The 24,984-nt window shown below is 41.0% G+C and overlaps 1 protein-coding gene across 3 annotated transcripts in view; it reads right to left on the reverse strand.

The window, feature by feature from the left end:
• nat16 (N-acetyltransferase 16) overlaps positions 1-23,639 on the reverse strand; it is a 36,245-nt gene extending 12,606 nt beyond the window's left edge. Inside the window, exon 1 of one of the 3 annotated variants that reach the window (XM_025899291.1) lies at positions 23,403-23,639. The gene's annotated coding sequence lies outside the window, so the exon portion shown is untranslated. 3 annotated transcript variants of the gene reach the window in all.
• Between the last annotated feature and the right edge of the window lie 1,345 nt (positions 23,640-24,984).

Genomic DNA, 24,984 nt, shown 5'->3' on the forward strand with positions numbered 1-24,984 from the left:
TGGACCAATTAGGCCCTGCTTGATTTTTCACAACACTGGATTTAACCAGCCAGAGTCCAAGGAAAAGACGGTCTTCTCCACTCCGTACGGTTTGTTCCAATTTGCCACACTTCCATTCGGCTTGTTCGGAGCCCCAGCCACTTTCCAGTGCCTCATGGAGCGGGTGGGTCTCCATGCCCGGTGGTATCTAGTTGTAAAGCCAGACACCCCCAGGTTCGGCTCGATGTAGCTCTGACGTCAGTCGGCAGTGGGGGGGGGGGGGGGGGGGGGGGGGTGTTCTCTGGCTCTGCTGCAGTGGTGCAGCGGGCTGCAGTGCCAAGGAGGCTGAGGACCAGGTAGAGGGGATTCAATTAATTAATGCTCCTCTTTTTGTAGTGACACAGAGGACCACTGTGTGTGTGCAGAGACAGAGCAGTCAAGGTGCCGACCAGGAGAGAGACAGAGAAGTTTACATGCAGTTATCATTGGCATGAATATCATAGCATTAGGACTTTTAATTATTTATTTGAACTGTTCTTTTTGTTTGGATGAAATGGTACAGCGTGCATCTTTAATGAGTTAGTGTACATACATACAGGCTCATATATATACATAAACACCTACTAATATTTGGTTAAATGTCCCTTAGCTCAACCAGATGTTTTTGGTAGTCATCAAGAAGCTTCTGGCATAATTCTGGCTGGATATTTGATGACTCTTCATGGGAGAATTGGAAGAGTTTGTTTCAGTTTATTTCAGTGGACTAGCTCATGAAGTTTGTTGGTTGGTTTCCTAGCACTGGTTTGGCTTTTAAGAATGTCCCACAAATTTTCAACAGGGCTGAGGTCAGGGCTTTCCAGTTATTCCATAAGCTTAATGTTAGTCTGTTTTATCCATTCATTGTCCTGTTGGAACTCTCAGCTGTGTCCGAGTTCTCACCAGCTAGCTGTTGACTGATGCTGATGCTCCTTCCCTTTTGTGCTGCAGATCGATCCCTCGAGCACCTGGGGTGGCATTTTCTCCCAGCAGGTGAGGGGCGTTTCACCCAGAAACTGTCATAATGGGAAACACAGTACAGTCACAGACAATCCAGTGGGCAGTTGACTTCCTTTGCTATTACCTCCTCAGACGCTCACTCATCATTCCCACACTGGCGATGGGGTTTGTGGCAAGGTGTGGTGGTGCAGGTGGTTCCAAGGCAGTGCCAGGGGAGACTGGTTGACACAGCTGGTAAAAACTGACCAATCATGTGCCAGTGGCACATTGGGACTTGGCAGCAGAGAAAGAAACTAAACTGGAGCAGTGTGACAGAGCAGGCTGGCCAGGAGAGAGGAAAACGTGGATATTGCAGTCTGAAGTAGCTGGCACCGTGTAAAAAACCAAACTTGTATCCAAGTGTGTGTGTCGTGCTGGGTCCCATAGTAACTAGAAAGCATGTACGTAAGTTGTTACAGTGTCATTAGGTTTGAAAACCTCAGCTTTACTCCAGCAAGTAAATTTCTTGTGGTATTTGGCCAGTTAGCGCACTATTTGTCTAGTCTGATGATAAAACTGTTCCCCAGAAGTCATTTGGCTTGTCCATATGGGCAGCTTCATTTTAATCAGCTTCTGTTTAATCAAGTTAGAAGGTGTCGATGTCTTTTGGAGCAGGATCTTCTTCCTTGGTTGGCAACCTCTCAGTCTCTGGGAATCTAAAACCTGCTTCTCTATACAATGACACTGGTGGTCCAGCAGCTTCCAGTTAATAGCAGTGTTGAGCCCTGGTTTTTCCTGGATTGTTCCTAACCATCCAAGCATTTCTTCACATCTTATGGTGGCAGTCTGGGTCTTCATCCAGACCCAGCAAAGTGGTGACACACCTGAATAACTACTTACATACAGTTTTTTATTTTAACTTTGGGATTATGATCTTGGAATCTTCAGTTGTTTAGAAATGTCTCCAAGAGATCTTCTTAGCTTGTGTAAATCTACAATTGTGCTTCTTACATCTTTACTGAATTATTTCGAGTTTCCCATTGTTCTGAGCATTGGTCAATCCAGTAAGTACTGTCAAAAAAATCCTTTTTTATGTTGGCAAAGAGAAGCAGTAGTTAATTTACCAGTAGAAGTTAATCATGATCACTAATGAGAAGTTAACTGGCCTTGTCTAGTTCAAAGAAAGTTGCAGCACGGTGGCACGGTGGTATGACTGTTGCTTCACAGCACTGTTGCTTCACAGCACTGTTGGCCTGGACAGCGCCTTTCTGTGTGGAGCATGCGTGTTCTCCATGTTGGTTGCATGTTCTCCCCATGTTTGTGTGGGTTCTCTCCAGGTATTCCGGCTTCCCCCCACAGTCCAAAGACATGCAGTTAGTGGGGTTGGGTTAACTGGTAATTCTAAAACACCCTGTCCAAGGTGCACCCTGCCTCTCGCCCTATAGTGGCTGGGATAGGCTCGAGCCCCCCGCCACCCTGACAAGGATAAGCGAAAGAGAATGGATGGATGGAAAGACATTGTAAAACCTTTAGCACAATTTCTTCAGAGCTTTGAGTAATATATATATATACTAAAAAAATTACATAACTTTTGCCACAATTAATTTTTTTAAATTATTTTTTCATTTAGCTTTTAAGGGTGTATGCTATAATCATTCCAGCGAGGAAATATAAAAGTTCGAAGAAATCATTAAAAGCACAACTACTATGACATTCATGCCCATGATAATTGTATGTAAAATTCACAACTGTATATAATGCACAAATTAAGTACACTGAAATATATCGGTCTGTTGACATTTCAGTATATGGACAAACTGTAATTAACCAGAATGTGCTGAGTGTCTTTTTTTAATATAGTTCTCTTGATTAAACACGTACTCACACTGCCTGTGCCTTTGTTCATGTTAACCACACAGAGGTTGGACTTAAGCAACTGTAACAAGAAAAAAAAAGTTTACTCCAATCCTAAAAAAATTGCTTTTTAATTTGGAAATTTCCTCAAATAACTAACTATATGAACATAACATCAAAACCAAATTGCAGTTCTTACACTTACCCAATAAATTATTCTTTTGAAAAAGATTGCATCTGATGAATTTAAGCTATTTGTTCCAATAAAATTTGGAGAGTTTAAAAACCATATGTCGGTCATGCAGGCTCTGTAAGCTTGACTGTAAACAAGCCCCAAATTTGCAAAGCCTATTTAAATATTCAGCAACCTCATGCAAAAGGATCGGGAAAACAGTTTGATATGAACGCATGCAAAAACTTTGAACATTCTCCATCCTTCAGTCTACTCAGATATGTCTGTGTGTGTGCTCCATGTCACAAGCATCGCTGAAGTTCTCTTTCCATGCAGTGGTTTGGAGTTATACAATCTAGCCACAATATTAAAACCACTGAGAGGTAAAGTAAAAAATAATTGAACATCTCACCGTAATGTTGTTATGTTCTGCTAAAAACCTTGGTTTCTGGCAGTGTTGTGGATGTAACTTTGACATGTACAATGAACCTTAAGACTTTTGCAGATCAAGCACACCTCCACATAGCAACAGTGCCCCCTGTTGGCAGCTGTCTCATTCAGCTTATTCACAATGCACCTCCGCTGGAAGAAAATGCAACAAAGACTCCCCCAAAGATCAGGGATCTGCAGGCTACAGCAGATGACGTTCCAGACAGAACAAACGCCCCCAAGATCTGTGGCACCCATGCTCTGACTGCTTTGACAACACAAGCAGGTCTGTGCAATTTTAAGCAGGTGGTTTTAATGTTGTGGCTGATGATCATTATTAAAATTGATTATTCATAGGCTCTAATACAATTAGACACATAAATGCAATTAATTATCTGCTTTTAGTCCTTCCTAACAAGCTTGTTATCTGCTAATAAGCAAACTCTTAGTTTAGCAAACTTAATTGTTTTGCTGATGTGACAAAAGTTAGGGCTTCACTTCCAGCTGGGCAACTTGTTTATGTGGAAATATATCACTAATGGTCAGTGGTAAGAACAAATAGACACATCTTTTGCTCTTTCTTCCTCACCCAACTGGTTCAGGCAGATGGCCCCGCCCCTCCCTGAGCCTGGCTCTGCCGAAGGTTTCTTCCTGTTAAAAGGGAGTTTTTCCTTCCCACTGTTGCCAAGTGTTTGCTCATAGGGGTCATATGATTCTTAATATTTGTCCATATTATTATAGGGTCTACCTTATAATATATAATATACCTTGAGATGACTTTTATTGTGATTTTTTTATAACTAAAACAGAATTGAAAAGAAACCTCAAAAATGTTAAATGTAATTTTTTCTAACAGATTCAACTTGGTCTCCAAGCAAATTTAAGAAACTGTTGCTGTAACTGGAAACAAACATATTTTGCCACATTGTTTAAAATGCTGGTGGACTATATCTTGGAGTTCCAGTGGCAGTAGCTCCTTACTCTATCACAGGACCAAAGCTTGGCGCCTGTTAGCAGAGAGACAGTAAATTACAGTGTAGTAGTTGACTCATATTTATTCCTTTAAAATCAGAGTAAATGACTCTGAGGGCTCCTGGCTATGAACGAAATGTTGAATTAATGTTATGTATGTTTTTTGAATTGTTTAAATAAATGTAAGAAAAATATAAAAGACTCCAAAACATTTTGTGTTTAAAAGTTTTTTTTATTGATTTTGGTAACAGAAAATAGAACAGCAGCTTCTATTATGTGTAAGGTTTCAGGGGCTCATTAACAATGCATCCGTGCTGTCTCTGTCATCTGGATCCATTCTTGAATGGTAAAGCAGTTGCCCCCGTTTTTTCCTGGAAATATAGAAACACATATTATGCTACGAATTTTGACTTTTGTGATCTATTAGTTACCACATATAAAAGTACAACATGCACTTTACTGATTGTTCCCTTACCTGGACAAGAACTGTAGAAGCCTCTAACCATCATCAGAGAAAACATCATTCCTCTAAGCATTCACTGAATCCATCTAGCATGTGCGATTAATGGTTTAAGCCCACTACCTGTACAACAAAGCACTGGTTATGAATAATGGGATATTTAAGACGGTATCTATAATTCAGAAAAGGTTTTCTTGGGATCTACAACCTGATTAGTTTAGATGAAACATCACTTATTTTTCTGAGTTACAAAACACAACAGTAAAGAATATTTTTTCTACTTCTTGTTTCTGTGCTTCATAACTTCACTTTTATTAAATGATTTGTTCAAGTGCTGATAAATAGACAATTGGTGTTCTAGTGTTAACTAATTTAATTAGACCACTGGGTAAGAAGTCAGAATATGTAGGGTTTTACTTTTTTTTATCTCTCATCAAACAGAAAAAATAGAATCGAATAAAATAACTTTATTATCCACATCAGTGGAAAACTGTCTTCAGTTCACGAAGCCATAAACAAATCAAGCAAATAACTTCACATCAACCCACATTCACACTTTCACACATGCACACATACAAAACTTCAATACAACAACAATAAAAACACATCACAGCATCTCATTATTCAGTATACCAGTTGCTCTTTGCACAATTGACCCCTTAGAGTCGTCCTATAAGGTCATCCTGAGGGCGCTAATTCAAAGTCAGAATAAAGAGGGTGTTCACAGTCAGCAACAATAGACCGAGCTTTCCTAAAAACAGCCTTATGATACAGTTTATCCAGCGAAGTTTGTTGTCCACCAGTAATTTTTCCAGCGGTTCTGACAATCCTGTTTAGTTCTTACTTGCCACAGTTGGGTTACCATACCAGACTGAAATACTCAACATAAGGATGCTTCTAATCTAGCTCACTTAAACTCTTTCCAACACGTTGTGGTTCCAAAGCTTCTTAACATCCTAATAAGAAAGAATCTGTGATTAGCTTTCTTGTAATAAATTGTGTCAGAGACCGGTTAACGTGATCGCCACGTGCCAAAAATGAGAGGATTCATCATGACAAGAATACAGAATAATCTTCAAATTGCTAATAAAAAACAGTGCATAAAAAACACACAATTAAACCTGCATAAGAAAACATAAGACTCGCTATGGTGAGCACTGCGTCAGCAGCATACAGCCACGCCCCCTCCCCTTACATGTCCCATTTTGTGAATGCAAAACTCTCCAAAACTGCAGCTCTCATGGGATGTTCCTGGTTTGGAAGCCAAAGTAGTCCAAAGAAGGCCAGTGGTGAACTATTAAAAGTGTCATGGGTGCATAAGGCTTAATCATTCACGTGGGGAACAAAGACTGGCCTGTGTCGTCCATTTCAACAGATGTGCTACTGTGGTTCAAACTCCTGTTTCTGACAGAAAGGTATCAGAGAGCTCAGTAACCCCGGGACATGTTGGAGAGATCATCTCAGGAGTAGGTGGTGAGAGGGAGGTCTGAGCTTCTCTGCTGCTGCCCCCGTGACCTGACGTGGCTGCATGACTTTTTGTTTTGCTATTTTAAATTTCAACTTTTATTGAACACGTTGCAGTAACATGCTTTCAAATTATATTTGACACGATGTGAGGTGCCACACAATTAATTGGAAAGATTAATTTTTGAAGAATGTGATAAATAGGATAAAATGCCTTTGTTATTAATTTTTGACATTTTCCATTTAACTGTTCTTAAATTTAACTTAATATCTGAGTGTTTCTTAGCTTTAGATTAGTCAGTTAGTCTAACTGTTTTCCTCAATAAGTCGGCTAAGAAATTAGTCACCGGGAACATCCGTAGTCAATAGTACTGAGCGCTGCACTGAGGTCTAGCAGGACAAGCACAGAGATGAGTCCACTGTCAGATGTCAACATCATTTGTAACCTTCACTAAAGCTGTTTCTGTGCTGTGATGGGCTTTACAGAGGCCTTTTTTATAGGGCAACAAACTATTTTTCTTGGCTAAATGATCCCCCCTTCCATCCAATTTCTTCCTCTTATCCGGGGCTGGGTCACACGGGTAGCAGCCTAAGCACAGGAGCCCAGACCTCCCTCTCCATGGCTACCTTCTAGCTTGTCCAGGGAAATGCCAAGGTAAGCCAACAGATATAATCTCTTCAGCGTGTTTGCCCCGGGGCTTCCACCCAGTGGAACATGCCTACAACACCTCACCCAGGAGCCATCCCTGTCAGATGCTTGGACCACCTAAACTGGTCAATCAAAACCTGTATGGTTACTACCAGTGTAGGGTCTAACATGTTATTAAGTAACGCGTTACAGTAACTACGTTATTATTGTGGTAACGAGCACGGTAACTAGATATTATGCCAAAATCAGGAACGCGTTAATCGTTACTGGGATTTAGATAGGCTCATTATTCATTACTTCGTGTGGTGGCTATGGTGGAGCTTCCACAGAGGCAGCAGGTGGATGAGGGAAACGGGAGGCAGGAGGAGGAGAGACCCGAGGCAGCCGCCAGTCCGAGTGTCAGGTGAACTGAACTTCAGGTAAGAAGTTATGACCTGCAGTCTATCTGGGTCAGATATAAACCAAGTTTAGGTGGAGTTTATTTTCCTTGTGCTGACTTTTTAAAGTCAGTTACAATAACTCGTACTGCGTACTAGCTAGCATGGTTTCTATACAGCTGGGTGGGTGCTATGATGTTACTGATAGTGAACTTTATGTTGTTCATAAGGTTAGCTATTAGAGTTCCCAACCGTCCCCTAAAAAACGTAATCGTCCCGCATTCAGAGAAAATATTACGTGTTTCGTATTGAGCTGAAAAGGAACACAGTTTGTCCCGGACTTCAGCTAGAATGGAAAAAGACACAAAGCTGGAGTTATTCTGCGTCTTTACGCTGTCAGTTGTCTCTTCTTCTCTCATTCTCTCCTCTCCTGTTTCTACTTCAATCATGAAACTGATCAATGATCAGCTGATCGCTTTTCTCTCTTGTTTGTTTATCGCCCACTTTGCGCCAGAAAGAGGAAACCAGCGGATGTCACGCTAAACAACAGCAGCACGTTTAAGCTTGATCAGCTGTTGTTAGAATTTATTTAATATTAATTTCTAGTATCAGCTGATGTTTGCTGGAGCCACAGCTGTAAAGCTGCTGGTCATGATATCGGTTTGGTTATCTGGTGAGAGGGAAACATGAAGATGAAACCAGGAGATGTCCTTACTGAATCATCAGAGCTGAACAGGTGATGGAGAAACAGGTTTACCTTTTAGGTGACATGAATGAGTTGAAGGGAGGTTATGAACTGTTTCTGAGAGACAAATAACACCAGGATCCTTTTCTACTTAGCTGACAGCTGGTAACTGTGCAGGGGCGGGTCTAGCAAAGTTTTGCCAGGGGGGCAAGGTAGGGCATTAACAGAGAAAGGGGGGGACAAGGAAATACTTTCTTATCCTCATTTAAAATGTCTAGGTGTTAAAAAATAATTATCTGAATCTTACAACAAACGATTGGTAGATTGATGCATATATACCATCAAAACAGTGTGCATCACTGTCACAACAGCGTTTGTTTTCATTCAAAGACTTTATGATTTTTCCTGTAATGGCGGGCCGGTCTCTAGTCAAAGTGCTCAGGCCGATTTTTTGTCCCAGTCCTGCCCTGTATGCAGCTCATCTGAAGTCTGGAGTTACCTACATCTTCCTATTCATTAGGCAGAATTTCCGAGTTCTGAGTACAATCGAAAGCACCACGACTGTAGTTTTCGTTTTGGATGTAAAATCACGCATGACGCTGTGACGTAGGCTAGAATCATGGCGGCAGTCGACGACGGTCCAGACGTGGGATTTATTTCTCTTGGAAATATACACATTATTTTTTCCTTTCTGTTGGTAGGTGGCACAGTGCACTTGCGGCAGGATAGTGCTAACATGTAAGCAAGCTAGAAGACTGGCAATCTTGCTGGGTATCCAGTTAGGGAAGCAACACATTAACAAGAGAATTCTGAGTAAAACCAAAGTTACTTTCTCTAGTAACTGGTTACTTTGAAAGTAACGACTCACTTGACGTAACTGAGTTACCTTTGATAGAAGTAACTATTAATGTAACTGAGTTACTAATTTAAAGTAACTTACCCAACACTGGTTACTACAGCTGGGAACCTGTAAATACAGCAGTGTTTTATCAGTATGTTTGATTTTTTAAACTGATTTATTGTAAGCAACATGAATGTTAACAGAGGGAGGATGTTGCTGAAGCACACTGTTGTTTTCGTTAACAAGCTCAGTATTTTTCTTGCTTTGTTTGTGCGGCGATTTCTCCAACATTTGTGTTGATCACCATTACTGACAGTCTGGTATATTCGGTAGCTTTGTTAGGAATTGTTCTGGCTTGTCTACGCTTCTGTTTCGCAGAATAGCAAGATGTGGTGATAGCAAATTTGGTCAGCAGGTGTCACTGTGGAGATGGGTTTCAGACTGTTTCAGAAAATGCGTCATGAAGCCTCACTTTGCCCATCAAATAAATATGTAAACATTGTATATGGACGGATTCTTATCTAGCACTTTTCTACTCCCCCAGAGCTCTCAGAGCACTCCAATTCATCCTTCAGGTGATACAAAATACTACAGCAGGAGGGAGAATATTTCATTGGCTCCCTGTAAACTCCAGAATTGAATTTAAAATCCTTCCCATCACATACAAGGTTTGAATAGTCAGACCCCATCTTATCTAAAAGACCTTATAGTACCATACATACAGTTAATTGCTTTTGAGTTAATTGCTGATTAGGTTTTACATTTTTTGACTTTGGATGGTATAGAGTAGGGGTGTCCAACTCCAGGCCTTGAGGGCCGGTGTCCTGCAGGTTTTAGATCTCACCCTGGGTCAACACGCCTGAATCAAATGATTAGTTCATTACCAGGCCTCTGGAGAACTTCAAGACATGCTGAGGAGGTCATTTATAGGGGTGGGTTTCAATAATCGATTTTCCGATTAAAATCGGTTTTAGCTTGAATAAAGCAAAATCGATTCATTAAAATCCTGAATCGTTATTTAAATATAAATGTATTTTGCCAGAAACATCAGAATCTCAGGTTAAACAACACAAAACTATTTCAACAACCAAAAGCCAATGTCAGCTTTCTCACCCGACAGCACGGACACGGACACGCCGTCGGGCTGAAAGACGACACCTCGCTGATTCTGAAGCTGCAGGTTTCATCACTCTCTAACCAAAACTGACTGAACCAGCAGCAAAAGAAGATCCAAACTACGCTTCACATTTCGCTTCACATAAACATCGTGAAGCAAAATGACTTTTGCTGTTTTGCTTCCACCACAATAAAATCGCACTTCCTGCATAGCTGTCTCTCTCTCCCCCTCTCTCTCTCAGTGTACTTCAAGAACAGTTTCCCATCTCAAATCTCTGTTTTCTGCATTATTACCCACCAGGTCTACCGGTGTGTTCAGTGCTGTCAGCCTCCGACAGCAAAGCCTCATTTCTGCTGTTCAATACTGAAGAACTGTAAACTTTTTAAAATGATCACAGATTACAAACTCTCAACTGTGTCTCTAATCAAACCTCTGTAACTTTGCTCTGCTTCACTTCAGCAGCATCAGGTAATGTTCATATACTGAGTCATGGTTTTCTTCTCTCTTTGATCGACTGCAGAATATTTTTAAGGTTATCTGCTATAAAAAGCCAGAACAGGAAAATCTCCTTCGTGTTTCTGTGTTTTATCCTCAGTTACTTTGACACAAAGATGCTCACTGTGATGCTCACACCTCTGATGAAGTCTCACAAGTGTCAGTACTGATAAATGATCAGAATTATAATATTTCTGACTGTCTGTCAAAATGGAATCAAATCGTGGATTGAATCGAATCGGGACCTTATGAATCGGAATCGAAAAGATTCTAGAAATCAGTGACGATACCCAGCCCTAGTAGTTTAGCCATTTAAATCGGCTGTGTTGGATCAAGGACACATCTAAAACCTGCAGGACATAGGTCCTTGAGGCCTGGAGTTCCCCCCACCCCTGGTATAGAAGATAAGAAAGCTAGATCCACAATGGAGAAGAATTTGAAGAAGAGATGGGATCACTGGAAAAAGGAAGGGTATGTATCATCTTCTCTTGGGAGGCCAATACCCAGGAGTGCAGCCATATTCCAAATAGAGAACCAAGCTAAAGAAGAATATGAGCAAGAACACACAGAAGTGGGAAGGGGAAAAGATCCCCTCAGGGACGGCAGGACCGGCTGTGTCGTTTCCCAGGAGAACATAGTCATAATAATACTTGTTTTTTTTGTGGTATAAAACTGTATTACCTGCCCGCGGAGTCATCCTGTTTGTGAAGCATACCGTAGGGATACACTGAGGTCCAGCGTGCTTTACTTTTTATTAACTATCTCCTACTCTTAGGTAATATTCTCAAGAAATATAACATCCAATTTCACTGCTATGCAGATGACACCCAGCTCTACTTATCTTCCAAACCGACAGCTACTCTTGTGCATAGACCACAGGAAACTCAACTTTCAGACAATAAAGGATGCTTACATGCTTCCTACGCTGGAAGACACCTTCGCGGCTCTCTCTGGGTCCCAGTGGTTTGCTGTGCTTGACCTAAAGTCTGGATATTATCGGATCGCTGTAGAAGAAGCAGATAAACCCAAGACAGACTTTGTCTCCCCTTAGGGCTTCTGGGAATTTAACCGCATATCTCTGTTTGGGAGGTCTGTAGGGTTGCCACGATTAGTCGACTAGTCACGATTACGCCGACGATTTGACTAAGTTAATAGTCGATGCATCGTTTGAAGCTTTGTAAGATCGTAAAAGACACAGGAATAAGTAATAGGCAGTCTTTCGCTACTCAGGTTAAATATGATATATAAGTGACTTAGATAACTTAAACATGTTGTTGTTTGGCTTTTTTTCAGTGTTCTATTTGTTCCTGAGTAAATCGGTTTGGCTGAGATTAAAGTTATAGTTTTCACACAGCTGAATAAACGTCAAACAGAAAACTGATTAAACAGATGGTCGAGAGTTTGCTCCAGTGTCTTGTTATATTTTAGATAGCAAGGAGCAGACGGCTGAGTTTATTAAACTCCACCGAGACAATCCACAAATTTTATTAACGGTTTAATTAACCATCATCTTGTCTTTATTTTTAGTTAGCACATACCTTAAACACTTCAAGCTGTAAGCTAATGATAGTTATATAAGAGCAGATGCATGCTGGTGCAACAAGCTGTACGTTTTACGTCCAATGGATGCATGATCTGATTAGTTGACTAATCGCAAAAATAATCGGTGACTAGTCGATGGAGCTGGAAAATGGAGCTGACACATTCAGAGAAAATCTCTGCCCTTTGTACTTGGCCAATCCCTCGGGATCTCAGAGAATTGTGATCTTTTCTTGGGTTTGCTGGATATTATCGAAGGTCTCTAAAAGACCATTCCAGCATTGTAAAGCCCCTCAATGACCTGACTCAGGGCTATCCTCAATCTACCTAAAGGTTTAGATCAAGAGACAGCCAAGACCAATATCACCCTCCCAAAGAGCTTTTTGGGAACCACTGGACATTAGCTTGCCAGCAGGCATTTGAGTTTCCAAAATGGCCTTTGACGTAGAGAGGAAAATAAAGGCCTGTGGTAGATGTGTGCGCAGAAAGGCGTTCCCTGACAGAGCCACACTGTTAGGCAACATCAGTACTACAAGGCCACTTGAACTCTCTGTATGGATTTCATCAAACCAGATGAAAGTGGAACCAAAGACATCATTTTAATCGCTGATCGCTTTACTAAGTATGTGATTGCCATAGCGACATGCAATCAAAAACCCAGCACAGTGGCCAAGTGTTTATGGGACATTTTCATTGTGCATTACAGGTAATGCACAATGAAAAGTTGCACAGTAATCAGGCACTTGATTTCAAATTCTGCACAATAAAAAAGCTCTGTCAGATGGCTGGAATACGTAAGGTTTGAATTACTTCCTATCATCCCAGAGGAAATCCAGTGGAGTGATTCAACTGCACATTGCTGGACATGCTAGGTACTCTCCAAAACAAACAACACGTCTCACTGGCATGATTTTGTAAAGCCCCCTGTTTACGCATACAATTCCACCAAGACTGAAATGATTGGGTTTGCAAACTTATCTTTGGTTGTCAGCCTCCACTCCACTCCAAACACTGCATCAGGACTACTCCCTTGAGGCTATCTCTGCACAGACAGTAGTGACAAGCCTGTGAGGCAGACACAAAGACGTAGGCCAGCACACGTCTCAGTCCAATTGTAGACTCTGATCAATTCTCAGAGGATGAGGATGAGATTTTCCCCACTGGTTTAGAGACACTCCCAGCTCTGAGACACGGCAAAGAAATGCAACCTGATTTACCAGTGTCTTCTGGGGTAGATGCACAACATGCCAGAATTTTGTCCTCCTGTTAAAGGTTCTATTTTTCAATATCCAGAAAATCTCACAGACTGACCTGTCATGTAACTTCCCTGTTGACAGTCCAGATTCAGTGACTCTTCCGGTGTCTGATAGTCATCGTCATGACACAGAAATCGTGATTACCGACCAAAATCCACCACCAGAGCTGGAGACTGAAAGAGTTGCATCTTAAAGTGATTGTCATGGCTTGAATTCCGGTTTATCTTCTGTTGCTCCAAACCTGTCTACGGATGTTGAAGGGACAGATTGAACCGAAATGGGGTTATCAAATGAGTCCCCAACAGATGAATCTCCCGATGAAACTTAAGTAGACCAGAAACGGGCTGGAAGTCTGTGGGTTACCTTCAACAACACCAGCCTAATGCCAAATCGGCAGAAGGTGCCCCCTGCTGCCCTCTTTGGCACCCAGAAGTGTTCTGTCTCTGTACCTCAGTACCACTGACAGCAATCTAAGGAGCTCAGAAAGAAAAGCATCTGGACTTCTTTAAGTTTCCTTGAAGACATTTCGATCAGCCAAGGTTTTGGGTGAGCCCACTGTGAGACCGAGCCCCACCCTATCATGTGATTTACTGAGGTCAAATGGCCCAGGATGTGAGTGGGCGTTAAGGCGTCTGGGAAGGATCTCAGAACTGGATTATAGATGGCAGACAGTTGGTGTTGTAAGCCCCGCCCTCTGTTCAAAGATGGCCGTTCACAGTGGACATAGATGGCTTCTTTCACTCCTCTTTCAAACCATCTGTCTTCTCTGTCCAAAATGTGGACATTGGCATCCTTGAAAGAGTGACATTTGACCTCTAGATGCAGATGAACAGCTGAGTGTTGCTGTCACACACTGAGGTTAATTATGGCGTTCCAGTGCTGAGACCCATTTTATTTACATTATATGCATCTTGAAGAATGTTTAATCATCCAGGTAAGAAGAAAAGTTCGTCTGGACATTTTCAGTGGAAGAAACATTTTATGACTCATGACTCGAATGAATCAAATGTAATAGAAGGAGAGTATATTTCCCCATATTGACCTCTCTTCACTGCTACCTGCACCCCAATAGAGCACGTGGCTCTCAGACTGCAGGCTCACTTGTGGTTCCCAGGATATTTAAAAGTAGAATAAGAGGAAGACCAGCTCTCTTCTGTAAGACCAGTTTCCAGTTTCGATTTGGGACACAGACAGACTCTCTACTTTTAAGATTAGGCTTAAAACATTCACTGTTCAACTCTGGCTCTCTACCACAGTCTATCTTTTGTCCTATATTCCTCTGCTTTCTTCTTCTCACCCCACCCCTAACTAACCCCTTCAGTTTATTACATGCCTGCAGAATCAGCCAGCAACAGAATCCACTCATGAACAATTTTATAAAATGAGAAAGTTTTTTGGCACAAGACCTGCACCACCATTAATTATTTATTAATAATTACACAGAGTTACCGTAATTAGCTACATTTGAATTATTTTCTGTTTTCTGAAGTATGCATGGATATTTTGGCATAACATATAGAAACAGCAATATCACTAATATTGCTAACAAATGTATTATTCTTTCCCTCTGTCACTTCCTATTCTTGGTCTTGAGGGTGATCATAACCTCTCCATAACCTCACATTAGGAAAACCTTCAAAGCAATCAGAAAACCTCGTGAACAAAATGAATCCTTTTGACTAATAATGAATAACAGCTTGTCTATAAAATGAATGAGGGTAAAGGGGAGGCAGCGATTGGTGTGGGGGGATGGGCTTGGATTATCTGTGTCATTACTGCCGCAGCGTTCAGTGGGTGTTATAAATACGATGAAACACTAGAAGGTGAGAAAACTGCAGGAATGACAGCTTTGTGTTTTGTATTTTTGGTCTGCTCTGTCCAATTTCAGGTAAGAGTAAAGCCGTGAGTTAAGCAGTTTGCTCAGTTACAAACACAGTTTTAATAAGCACTATTTCACAGTAGTACATCTGGACTGAGGGATATCTGCAAGCAATGAAAAACTATTTTCTTTCTATTTAAGTCTTAATGCTTATCTGAAGTTCATACTCTGTCAAACCTCAGCCTTCCCTGAACCATCTGTTTAGCTTCTTTAAAAAAAACCTCCACTCCTCTTCCTTCTTGCAATCCTACTCCCCCCCTCTCTTTTTTTTACTTCTCTCCTCTTTCACGCCCTCTCGTCTTTCCTCTCTGTTTGACCAAGCTGCACTGCAGCACATGTACAGTCATTAATTTCCAAGGACAACGCTGCATGCGCGTGAGTGCGTGTGCGATGGCCCTGTCAGGTATAGTAGGGAACACAGAGAGCTAAGAAATAGTATGCACAGGCATACACAGGGGAGGCTGAGAAGAACAGGGGAAAAAGAACCACAGAAACAAGATCAGAAAACAACGGAAAAGGTAGGTATAAGTACACATAAGATAATGCAGGAAGAGGAAACAGGTGGGAGCACAGCTGGAAACTATAGACATAATGAGGCGGAGGGAAAGTAACAACACAAGACGCAGAAAACAGCAGTTACAACAATAAAACAGGAAGAAACAACTGAACAGGAAAAATACCTAACTTAGGGATGAGAATCGAGAACTGGTTCTTGTAAAAGGTGGTTCCTGGTAGTCCAATTCCTTGGAATTATGGGTCTGCCTGCCTATCAATCCCGCTTATCGTGTCAGAGGAGGAAAATAGCGACGCAGTCTGGAGCATGGATATGGGCATTTATTTTTATCCATCCATCCATCCATTCACTTCCGCTTATCCTTTTCAGGGTCGCGGGGGGTGCTGGAGCCTATCCCAGCTGTCTCAGGGTGAGGGCAGGGTGCACCCTGGACAGGTCCCCAGGCTGTCGCAGGACATTTATTTTTATTGCATAAAACAAATGAGATACATGGTAAAGGACAAAACTGCATCCGTGGCAGGAACAGCTGCATTATGCTGCTAACACAACTTTGGTTCTTTGCAAGCATCTGCCAAGACAGCATGCTAACGCTAAGCTAGCCAAGAACCCAGAGTGAAAGCTGAGTGAAAGCTGACCCCAGCAGCCAGGTCCTTACCCAGTCAGGCTGCAGCCTCCCTTTCTACCTGTTCACCTTTCTAAAGCAGAATCACCATGGCGACAGCTTTTATCCTTGCTTTGTCTCATCTTATCTCAGCTTTGTATTCTACTAAGAAAAATATCTTAGAGTCCTCATTAGGGATTTGTGTTGTTGTTTGGGGTTGTAGCCTCAGGTTTATATTGTTAAATGGTGATTAAGTAATTAAGTAAAGTACTGCATTACATTTAAGGTGTTCTGTGTAATACGTGTAATAATTTTGAGTAATGACTCCAACAGTGATCACAACAAAGAGGGGAAACACCTCAACAATCATGCACAAACATTTGACCCACAGCATGCATTTAATTTGCATGAATGTAATGTCTTTATTGCTGCTTAGTGACGGTGGTGATAAGAGAATCGATAAGGAATCAGAATCACTAAATTCGAATCAATTCCCGGCGTAACACTAATATCTAACCCAACTCATAGGCTCTGCATAGCTTATGACTCTAGACAGAAATGTGCTGACTTCTTGTCACCTCTTCATCGTACTTTCTTCTGCCAATTCAACAGCTTTCATCCAGCTGTTCGACTGTTCTAAACCTGCCAAAGAGGTGTAGCCTTATGCAATTGTCCAAGTGGCTACTTTTGTGTCTTTTGCAGTTTTCTGTTAACTGCTTTAAGTCCCGTACACCTGTAGTGGTCCAAAACAATTTGGCACCAGGACAAATCAACAGCAGACACATAATGCAAAAGAAGCCATTGCTCACACCACATCCAGCTAACCAACTTCACTTGCTGGAGCACTTGAAGTCGCCATCCTCAGGCAAGCGGTAGTGAACGAGTGAGTGCCCGTGCTTCTTCAAGTGCCTCTGCTGTGACGCTGTGTGAATGTGTGGATAACATTGAATTGTCCAATCAAATTCTTAAACAAGATAGGCAGTCCGTGCCAACTGGTCAGGGATGCACAAAATTGCAGCCTGAGGGGCAAATTCAAAGCTCCAACAGACACTCAGGCTCAGACCCCCATGCCTGGAAAAAACTGCAGTCTGTCCAGAGACTGCCATTTGGCTGTTACATAATCATATTATTTGCAAGAACTTAACACAGAATGTAATCATGTTTGGCCAACAGGGCAGGCAACATGATGTACAAGCAAACTCATTCATTGCAAACTTATTTGCAATGAATGTCATATTTTTATAGTTGTTAGTAATGGATTTTTTTCTTGCGATATTTTTATGGGAGTGGCATCCTAGCGCCCTCTATTGACAAGCCAACATTGCTAGATAGGGGAACATGGAAAAACAATGGACAAACGCAGACAAGACTAGGACACCAAGTAACACAAAGGGAACTAATGATTACCAAAACAAACCAGGAAGAGAGCCAATAGAACACAGCAGGCAAAATACAACAGTCGGACGTGTTGGTCGTGTGATGTTCCCACACGTTCTCTCTCCCAAAGCGTAACATTTACATACGCTAGGTGACAAATCATCGATATCTTACGCTTCTGGGTACCCAACACGTCCCTAGATTACGAGGTCGGAAAAACGAGGAAACATGAGAACTGTTTGGAATGAATCTAAACATGTACGTTCATTTTACTTAGAAGTATATGGAAAACACTATCTAACGTCAGTAAAGTGCTGGTTAAGGTTAAGGTTAGGGCTGGAATACATGGCTGGAACCTGTATTACCGTGAGAGCATCAGTCAACTAGATTTCATCCATAACCCAGCGCGTAGCATAAGAACGCGGAAGGTCACCTTTCGCGTTTCTCCGGAACACCTCGGGACGTGACGAATCGTCGGGATGTTACACCTCGGGAGTGAGAACAGGCTGGATGTTCTGTGCTGGGTTTTTGTTTGTTTATTTGTTTGTTTTCCTGGGCTGTCTTTCTCCTTAAACACCTGCACCAGGACAATGATCCAAAACCCAACAGTAAGTCTACTCAAAACCATTAAAAAGAAAAAAAAAACAAAGGGACAAAGGTTTGGGAGTGTCCTACTCAAATCCGAAAACCAGAAAAATCTGACTGAGATGCTCTGACATCACCTTACACTGGATGTAGGATCCACTGTAGCTGGATTAAAATAACTGTGATAACTATAGTGGGACAAAATTCACTCAGACACGTGAGATATCAATTACCAGTTATAGCAACTGCTTGACTGCCAAGAGTAATGCAACCAGTTTATAGGTTTAGTTTATGACTTTTCACACGAGAGTTCAGTTTTTAGCTTTTTCAATTAATAAACTGCATTTTGTATTTGCTCTGATTATCTTTGTCTAAAATTACAAATTATTTGATGATCTGAAAAATGCAAGTGAGGAGGAAAATACTTTTCACAGGACTGTATATTGCAGCCTCCACCTGCACGTTTTAGTTGCATCTTTGTGAGCTGATCAGCACAGAATAGACATGACTTTAAACTCTAAAGACTGAACATCAATAATGTGTAAAAACTGTTAAGCATGAGGTCTCTGTCGGCTAATTGATATTACAGAGGTCTGAAAGTCCTTTAAAACAAGCACAAATCCATTAGCCCACTTATGCAAGAGCCATGTAAATAGTCACATGATTAGTTATGAAACATACAACAAGCACACAATCAGACACTAGAGTGGAATCATTGGTGATGAGTTGGTGAGGAAGCAGCACAAGCACGAAGTATAAAGCCTATCACTGTAACGAGCTGTGCACACTGACTTAATCACTTTAACCTGTTAGGCTCACGCACGATGACACGCTTAACGAACTGAACCCAGGGTAGTAGACTATGAGCAGATCTCTGTCCACATAACCGTCCTGTGTTGACGTCCACTGCCTTTGTCAGAGACACAGAGTGTTAAAAAGAGTGTTGACAAAAGTGGACAGAAAAGGATGTCCATGTTGTGTTTTCTCTCACTTGCACGATTAATACAATAATGCCTCCTCTCTTTCAACTCCAAATACCAAACTGTCAAAAGAGATCAGCTCATATCAGAACCTCTCTCTCTATTTAAATCAGCTGGAGGCGCCGTGTTGTCACTGATCCTTTTATGCTGCCTGTGTTAAGTGGAACATGTCATCGCTGATGGTATGTTTTATATGTACGAGTGTTGAGCCATACCTTACTAAAACCACTGAATAACATGCAGACTCTGTTGATTTGTCACAGCGTGTGTTTGTATTTGTTGATGCAGAAAATGTAAAAGTGTTTTTATAGATGTTTCTAACCTTCTGTCTCTTTGACGCCTGTGCAGCCTCTAGAGCTCAGAACACACACCGAGAGGAATCGTTAATTTTTAAAGCATGCATTTTAAAGTTAAAGTAGAGCCTCCCTCATTAGAAATAAACAGCAACACTGAGAGTGCATGCAATATTAAAATAATTAATTTAATTAAAATATTATTTTACCACTCGTGCTAGTAAACGATTTTCTGCAACATTAATCTCATGTGCAGCAGTTTGCATTTTACCATTTTATTTTTAATGTTTTTAAATAGTTATTACAACTTTATTATTATTATCTTTGACTAAAGTGGGGAACATTAGCATTAGTGATCATGGACGGTTTAGTATTTAATACCATGTAAATTCAGGGTCAATATACTGATGATGATACCAATACTTTCAACTTGTTAAGCCATCTTGTGTGTCATGATAGGAGATGAATCATCATCAAGTCTGAACCCATTTTAATGACCATTGTGTGATTTTTACTGTCCAGAATAATTACTTAAAACAATAAAATATACCTTTCAGCTTGCTTGTATTTTTGGAGACCTGGAATGTATTCAGTTCAATTTAATTCAATTCTCTTTATATAGCAACAAATCACAACAACAGTCACCTCAGGACACTTTCTATTGTAATGTGAAGACCCTACAATAATGCAGAGAAAACCAACAATACAGGACTTGGCAACAGTGGGAAGGAAAAACTCCCTTTTTAACTGGAAGAAAACTTTGGTGGACAAACTGCAGAACAGAGCCAAAGATGATTAAACACTAACGATTAAATGCAGAGTGGTGTGTAAGCTCATAGAGAGTCAGCAGGGTCATGAAAGCTGAAAACTCAGAAGCAAGGAGCCACAAGTAAGCCTGCAGTCTTAGAGTAACCTAGCTCCACTAGGGTGATCCAAACACGACTCCAGGATTCCTCAGTGTTATTGGCACTGAAGGTAATTCCAGCCACAATAAGCATCTGGTTAGACACAATAACCTCAGTTTATCTAAATGTAGAAGCAGGAAATTAGAGGTCATCCAGTTCTTTATGTCTTTAAGACATTTCTGCAGTTTAACTCATTGTTGTGTGTCCTCTGGCTTTCATCGTCTTCTAATGCTGCTTCCTAAGGGATCCATGCATAATGTAATCAGAACTGGTCCCATCACGGGATCCTGTGGAATTTAGCTTAGTGTGTGACTTTACTTGGAAAAATAAAAAGGAATCTATTACATATGATTCAAACCACTGCACCTTTACTTCCTATGGCATGCTCTACTTTTTATAATAACATACTTTGGTCGACAGTATCAAACGCTGCACTGAAGTCTAGCAGGACAAGCACAGAGATGAGTCCAATGTCAGAGGCCGAGATCATTTGTAACCTTCACTAAAGCTGAATCCTGATGAAACTCTTCAAATAAACTATTCCTCTGCAGATGATCTGTTAGCTGTTTAACAATTAACTACTCTTTGGAGAATTTTGGGGATGAAAGGAAGGTTGGAGATTGGCCTATAACAGGCTGAGACTGCTGGGTGAAGTGATGGCTGTTTGTACTAGTCTCTGAATGTTTTTCATGTTAACTCAAGAATTTCAACTAATTTATAGTTAAGCATTAGAAAATTGTTTGAATACCAAGACAGTCAATGAATGGTAAACGTATCATTCTCGAATGATGTTTTTAAATATTTAATAAGGAAAAAAGAATGTTTCTTAAATGTGCACTTTGGTGGTTTGGTTTGCCGTTATCACATCAACAGCTACTCTTGCTTTACTCCTGAAAGAATGGAAAAAGCAAGAAAACAAACCATTTGAAAGATGACCAAAACCTGGTGACAAATCAATACTACATAACTGAGTCATCAAGTAACTGTGCTGCTATATATTACTCAGTAATGAAAGGCCACACCTTTTCAGTGGAAGCCTTAATTTGAGTAGAAGAAAAACTTACAGATCCCCAAAACTAGGCATAGATCCCTCTCTGAGATGTGTGACGGTAGATGAGCTGGGCTGAAAATATACCTGATCTATATGCTGTTTACTAAGGTCCTTCTGTTATAATTATTAAAAACCTCTCCTCCTTTTGGCTTCTCTCTTTAGGAGTTCCCAGAGCAGATCATCTGCATCTCCATCTCATCCTATTGCTACCATCCTCTTCTGTTGCACCAGCCCTCTGCATATTCTCTTTACTGCATCCATGAATCATGAACTTCTCTTTCTTCTGCCTGGCAGCTCCATATTCAGCATCCTTCCTACATGTCCACTGTGTCTCTGCACATGTCCAAACCACCTCAGCCTTGTCTCTCCAAAATGCTTGACCTGAGATGTCCCTCTGATATACTCATTTCTAATCCTGTCCATGCTGGTCATTCCCATTGGTCATACCCCCGACAGCTCCAGTTCAGCCTCCAGTTTATGGTAGTCCCACCATCTCTAAAAACCATCATAGTCCACAGAGAGTCCAGCCTGACCTCTTCTGTATCACCACTGTGAACCAGAAGGGGCTCAGAGCAGATCCTTGATGTAATCCCACCTCCGCCTTGAACCCTTCTACACACATCACTCTCTCCTTGTCCTAATATACGTGTCCTGCACCAGCCAGACATATGTCTCTGCCACTCCTCGTTCCCACATACCTCTCTTGGAATGATTTCTCTAGAGCCACAAAGACACCGTGCAACTCCTTCGGACCATCTCTACACTTCAACACTCAAAGCAATTATCACATTTGCGGGGCTCTGTCTGGGCATAAAGCCACACTGCTAATTACTGCTCATCACCTCTCTTCTTAACATAGCCTCAACAACTTTTTCCTCGATGCGATGAGTCATAAGCTTTATCCCACGGTACATCATCCTTGTTTTTGAAAATTGGTGCCAGTAAAGGTATTCTCCATTCCTCCGGCATCCTGTCCCTCTCTAAGACTATGTTTAACAATGTGGTCAAAGGGTCCACTGCCCACTCTCCCAGGCATCACGATCTGGATCAACCACCTTTCCATCCTTCATCCTTTTCATAGGATGAAGGATGGAAAGGCTTTCACCTTTTATGAATGTTGAATTGATTCAGTTTGAATCAATCATCTATTAAACCACAGAAGAATTAGACTAAACTAGACCTTAATGAGCTGGTAGGTAATAAAACAAAAAATGTTCAAGAATATTAGCAAGAAAAGCCCAAAAGGTCTACATAAAGTCACTCACTGTCATTTTTAAGGACGCGGATTGTGTTACTGTCACAACTTCTCTGTTCCTCGCTGTGAAAAACTTGAATAGGTCGTCTAAAAGATGTGAGTAGAGATAGCAGGTTGACACTAACGAACTCCTGAAGCTCATTTTATGTTTAAAATGTGACAATTTCTCAAAATCAGATGAATTTTCTAAAATTAACTAAGGGCTTTTATTTTGAAATGTTCAGCGCGTTACAGCATTATACATTTTTCTGCTTATGTGACGCTGTGGATTAATAAGTATACCCTGGCCTTAGATTATGCGGACAAATTATTACGAAATTACAAAAGAGAAAAACGTAATCACAGTAATAACAATGGTATTACCGATTCGGTATAACGGGAGGACATATGCGTCGAGGAACAACAATAACAACAATAATAATAATAATTATTATTATTATAATAACGCAGAACACGATGCAGTTGTCTGTTTTGCAACAATACTACCAAGAATAGAATACTGCAATACTGCCCATTAAAATAACTCGCATCCATCCAAAACGTCATCATGAAGCGAGCCGGCCTGCTGAGCACCGCGCGCCCCGCAGCCCATATAGGATGGGAGTATAAGCTGGTAATTTTCCTTTAGACAACATATAGGACAGCGCTGAGCCAGCATCTGCTGCCGAGCCTCCAGCCCTACGCTGTTCGGGTCTTACCACAGAGGATGGCCAGCAGTAGCGTCCTTAGAGTCGGTGTTCGGAGGAGTCAGGATGGCTGATGGTGGAACGGCTAATTTAGGAGCTGAATAATTCCACCGATGAATGAACGACACAGACCAGCCGGTGTCGGTGATCCCCGGAGATTCAATACGAACCCCAAGCTCCGCCCATCCCAGTTTCCTACGTCATCATCCATACTGGGTTCACTGGAGCGGCTCAGCATCCCCCTCCCCCTCCGCTATTTCTGTGTGTCCGTTTGCGTGAGTTTGACACCATCAGGGACGTGCAGAGAATTCCAAGCAGGAGCAGCAGTGAGCCATTTTGCATCAGTGTAGCGGACATGTTTGTCCTTTGGTGGCTCAAAAATGAACTAAAGTCAAGATGCACTGCAGATAACCAGGTGCGAGCTGTGGTTTCTCTTCTCACGCTGCACAAATGCACGCATTCCCCAGTGTATGACAATTACAGGATTGTTCAACAGTATATCACTACAGATCCCCTTAAATGTTTAAGTCTGTCATGTTTCAGACCTTTCGAGGTCTGAAGGGTCCTCACTAAGTGACCCGGAAGGATCCGGTTGGCGGCCATAATAAGAACTGTTTAGTTTCTCGGAAAGGACATCCAGTCATGTTTGCCTCCCGTAGCATGGAATAAAACACCGTTTCAGAATTCATTCATTCAATTTATGAAAACAGTCGATATCAAAGCGTCAATAAAGTCACACAGATGATGTAAATGTTAACAAATAAAATCAGATTTTCCGTTTCAGTTTTTATAACTTGCTGATTTATTTTGAGTTTTTATTTTCTATTTTCTTAATTCATCATAAAAAAATTCATTGTGGTTATTTAACAATTAATGATACTTTTTTATAGTATTTTTAGCATTTTTTTGAGTTTTTTTGAGTAATTTTTGAGTACTAGAGTGTTTTTAATAATTACTCTATTAAAAATACTCTATCAACAAAACTAAAAGAAAACACATTTCAGCGTTCCAATATATCGTTTTATTTCTAACAGTGTATTACCGAAATGTGTTATTGAAAAATAAACATAAACAAACAGACAATAAAAACAAGTAAAAACAGAAATTATATCCTTGAGAACTGACACATTAATACTGGATTAAAATAAAAGCGAGTCCTGTGTCCCGTGTGTGTTTACCTGCTAGCTATGAAGAAAAATGCACATATGAATGAAATATAACTTACAAGCAGCCAAGATATTCTCTCTTTATGTTTGATATGTATTTTTATTCAGTTTATTATTATTATTCTGACACAAGTGTCATAAGTACTGGTTCATAAAAATGTGATTCCTGTTGCCTCGCCCTAACCCTAGAAGCAGCACCTATATACCATAATATGACTGACTGAGTGGAGATACAAGTGTTTCTATATATCAGTTGTGTAGCTTTTACTTCTCAGTATTATCTTTAAAACTCTGAATGGCCTCATGAGAAAAAGAAAACAAAAAGCAGCAGCTTCTGTGCCTCTGTCCCATCAGAGGAGAGGAGGAGTCTGAAATCTGAGCTAAAGACTACTGACCTCTTCTTTTAGAAAGTTTGTCAAGTTACTGCT

Source organism: Oreochromis niloticus, linkage group LG3 (genome assembly GCF_001858045.2).
Source record: "Oreochromis niloticus isolate F11D_XX linkage group LG3, O_niloticus_UMD_NMBU, whole genome shotgun sequence".
Lineage (NCBI taxonomy): Eukaryota > Metazoa > Chordata > Actinopteri > Cichliformes > Cichlidae > Oreochromis > Oreochromis niloticus.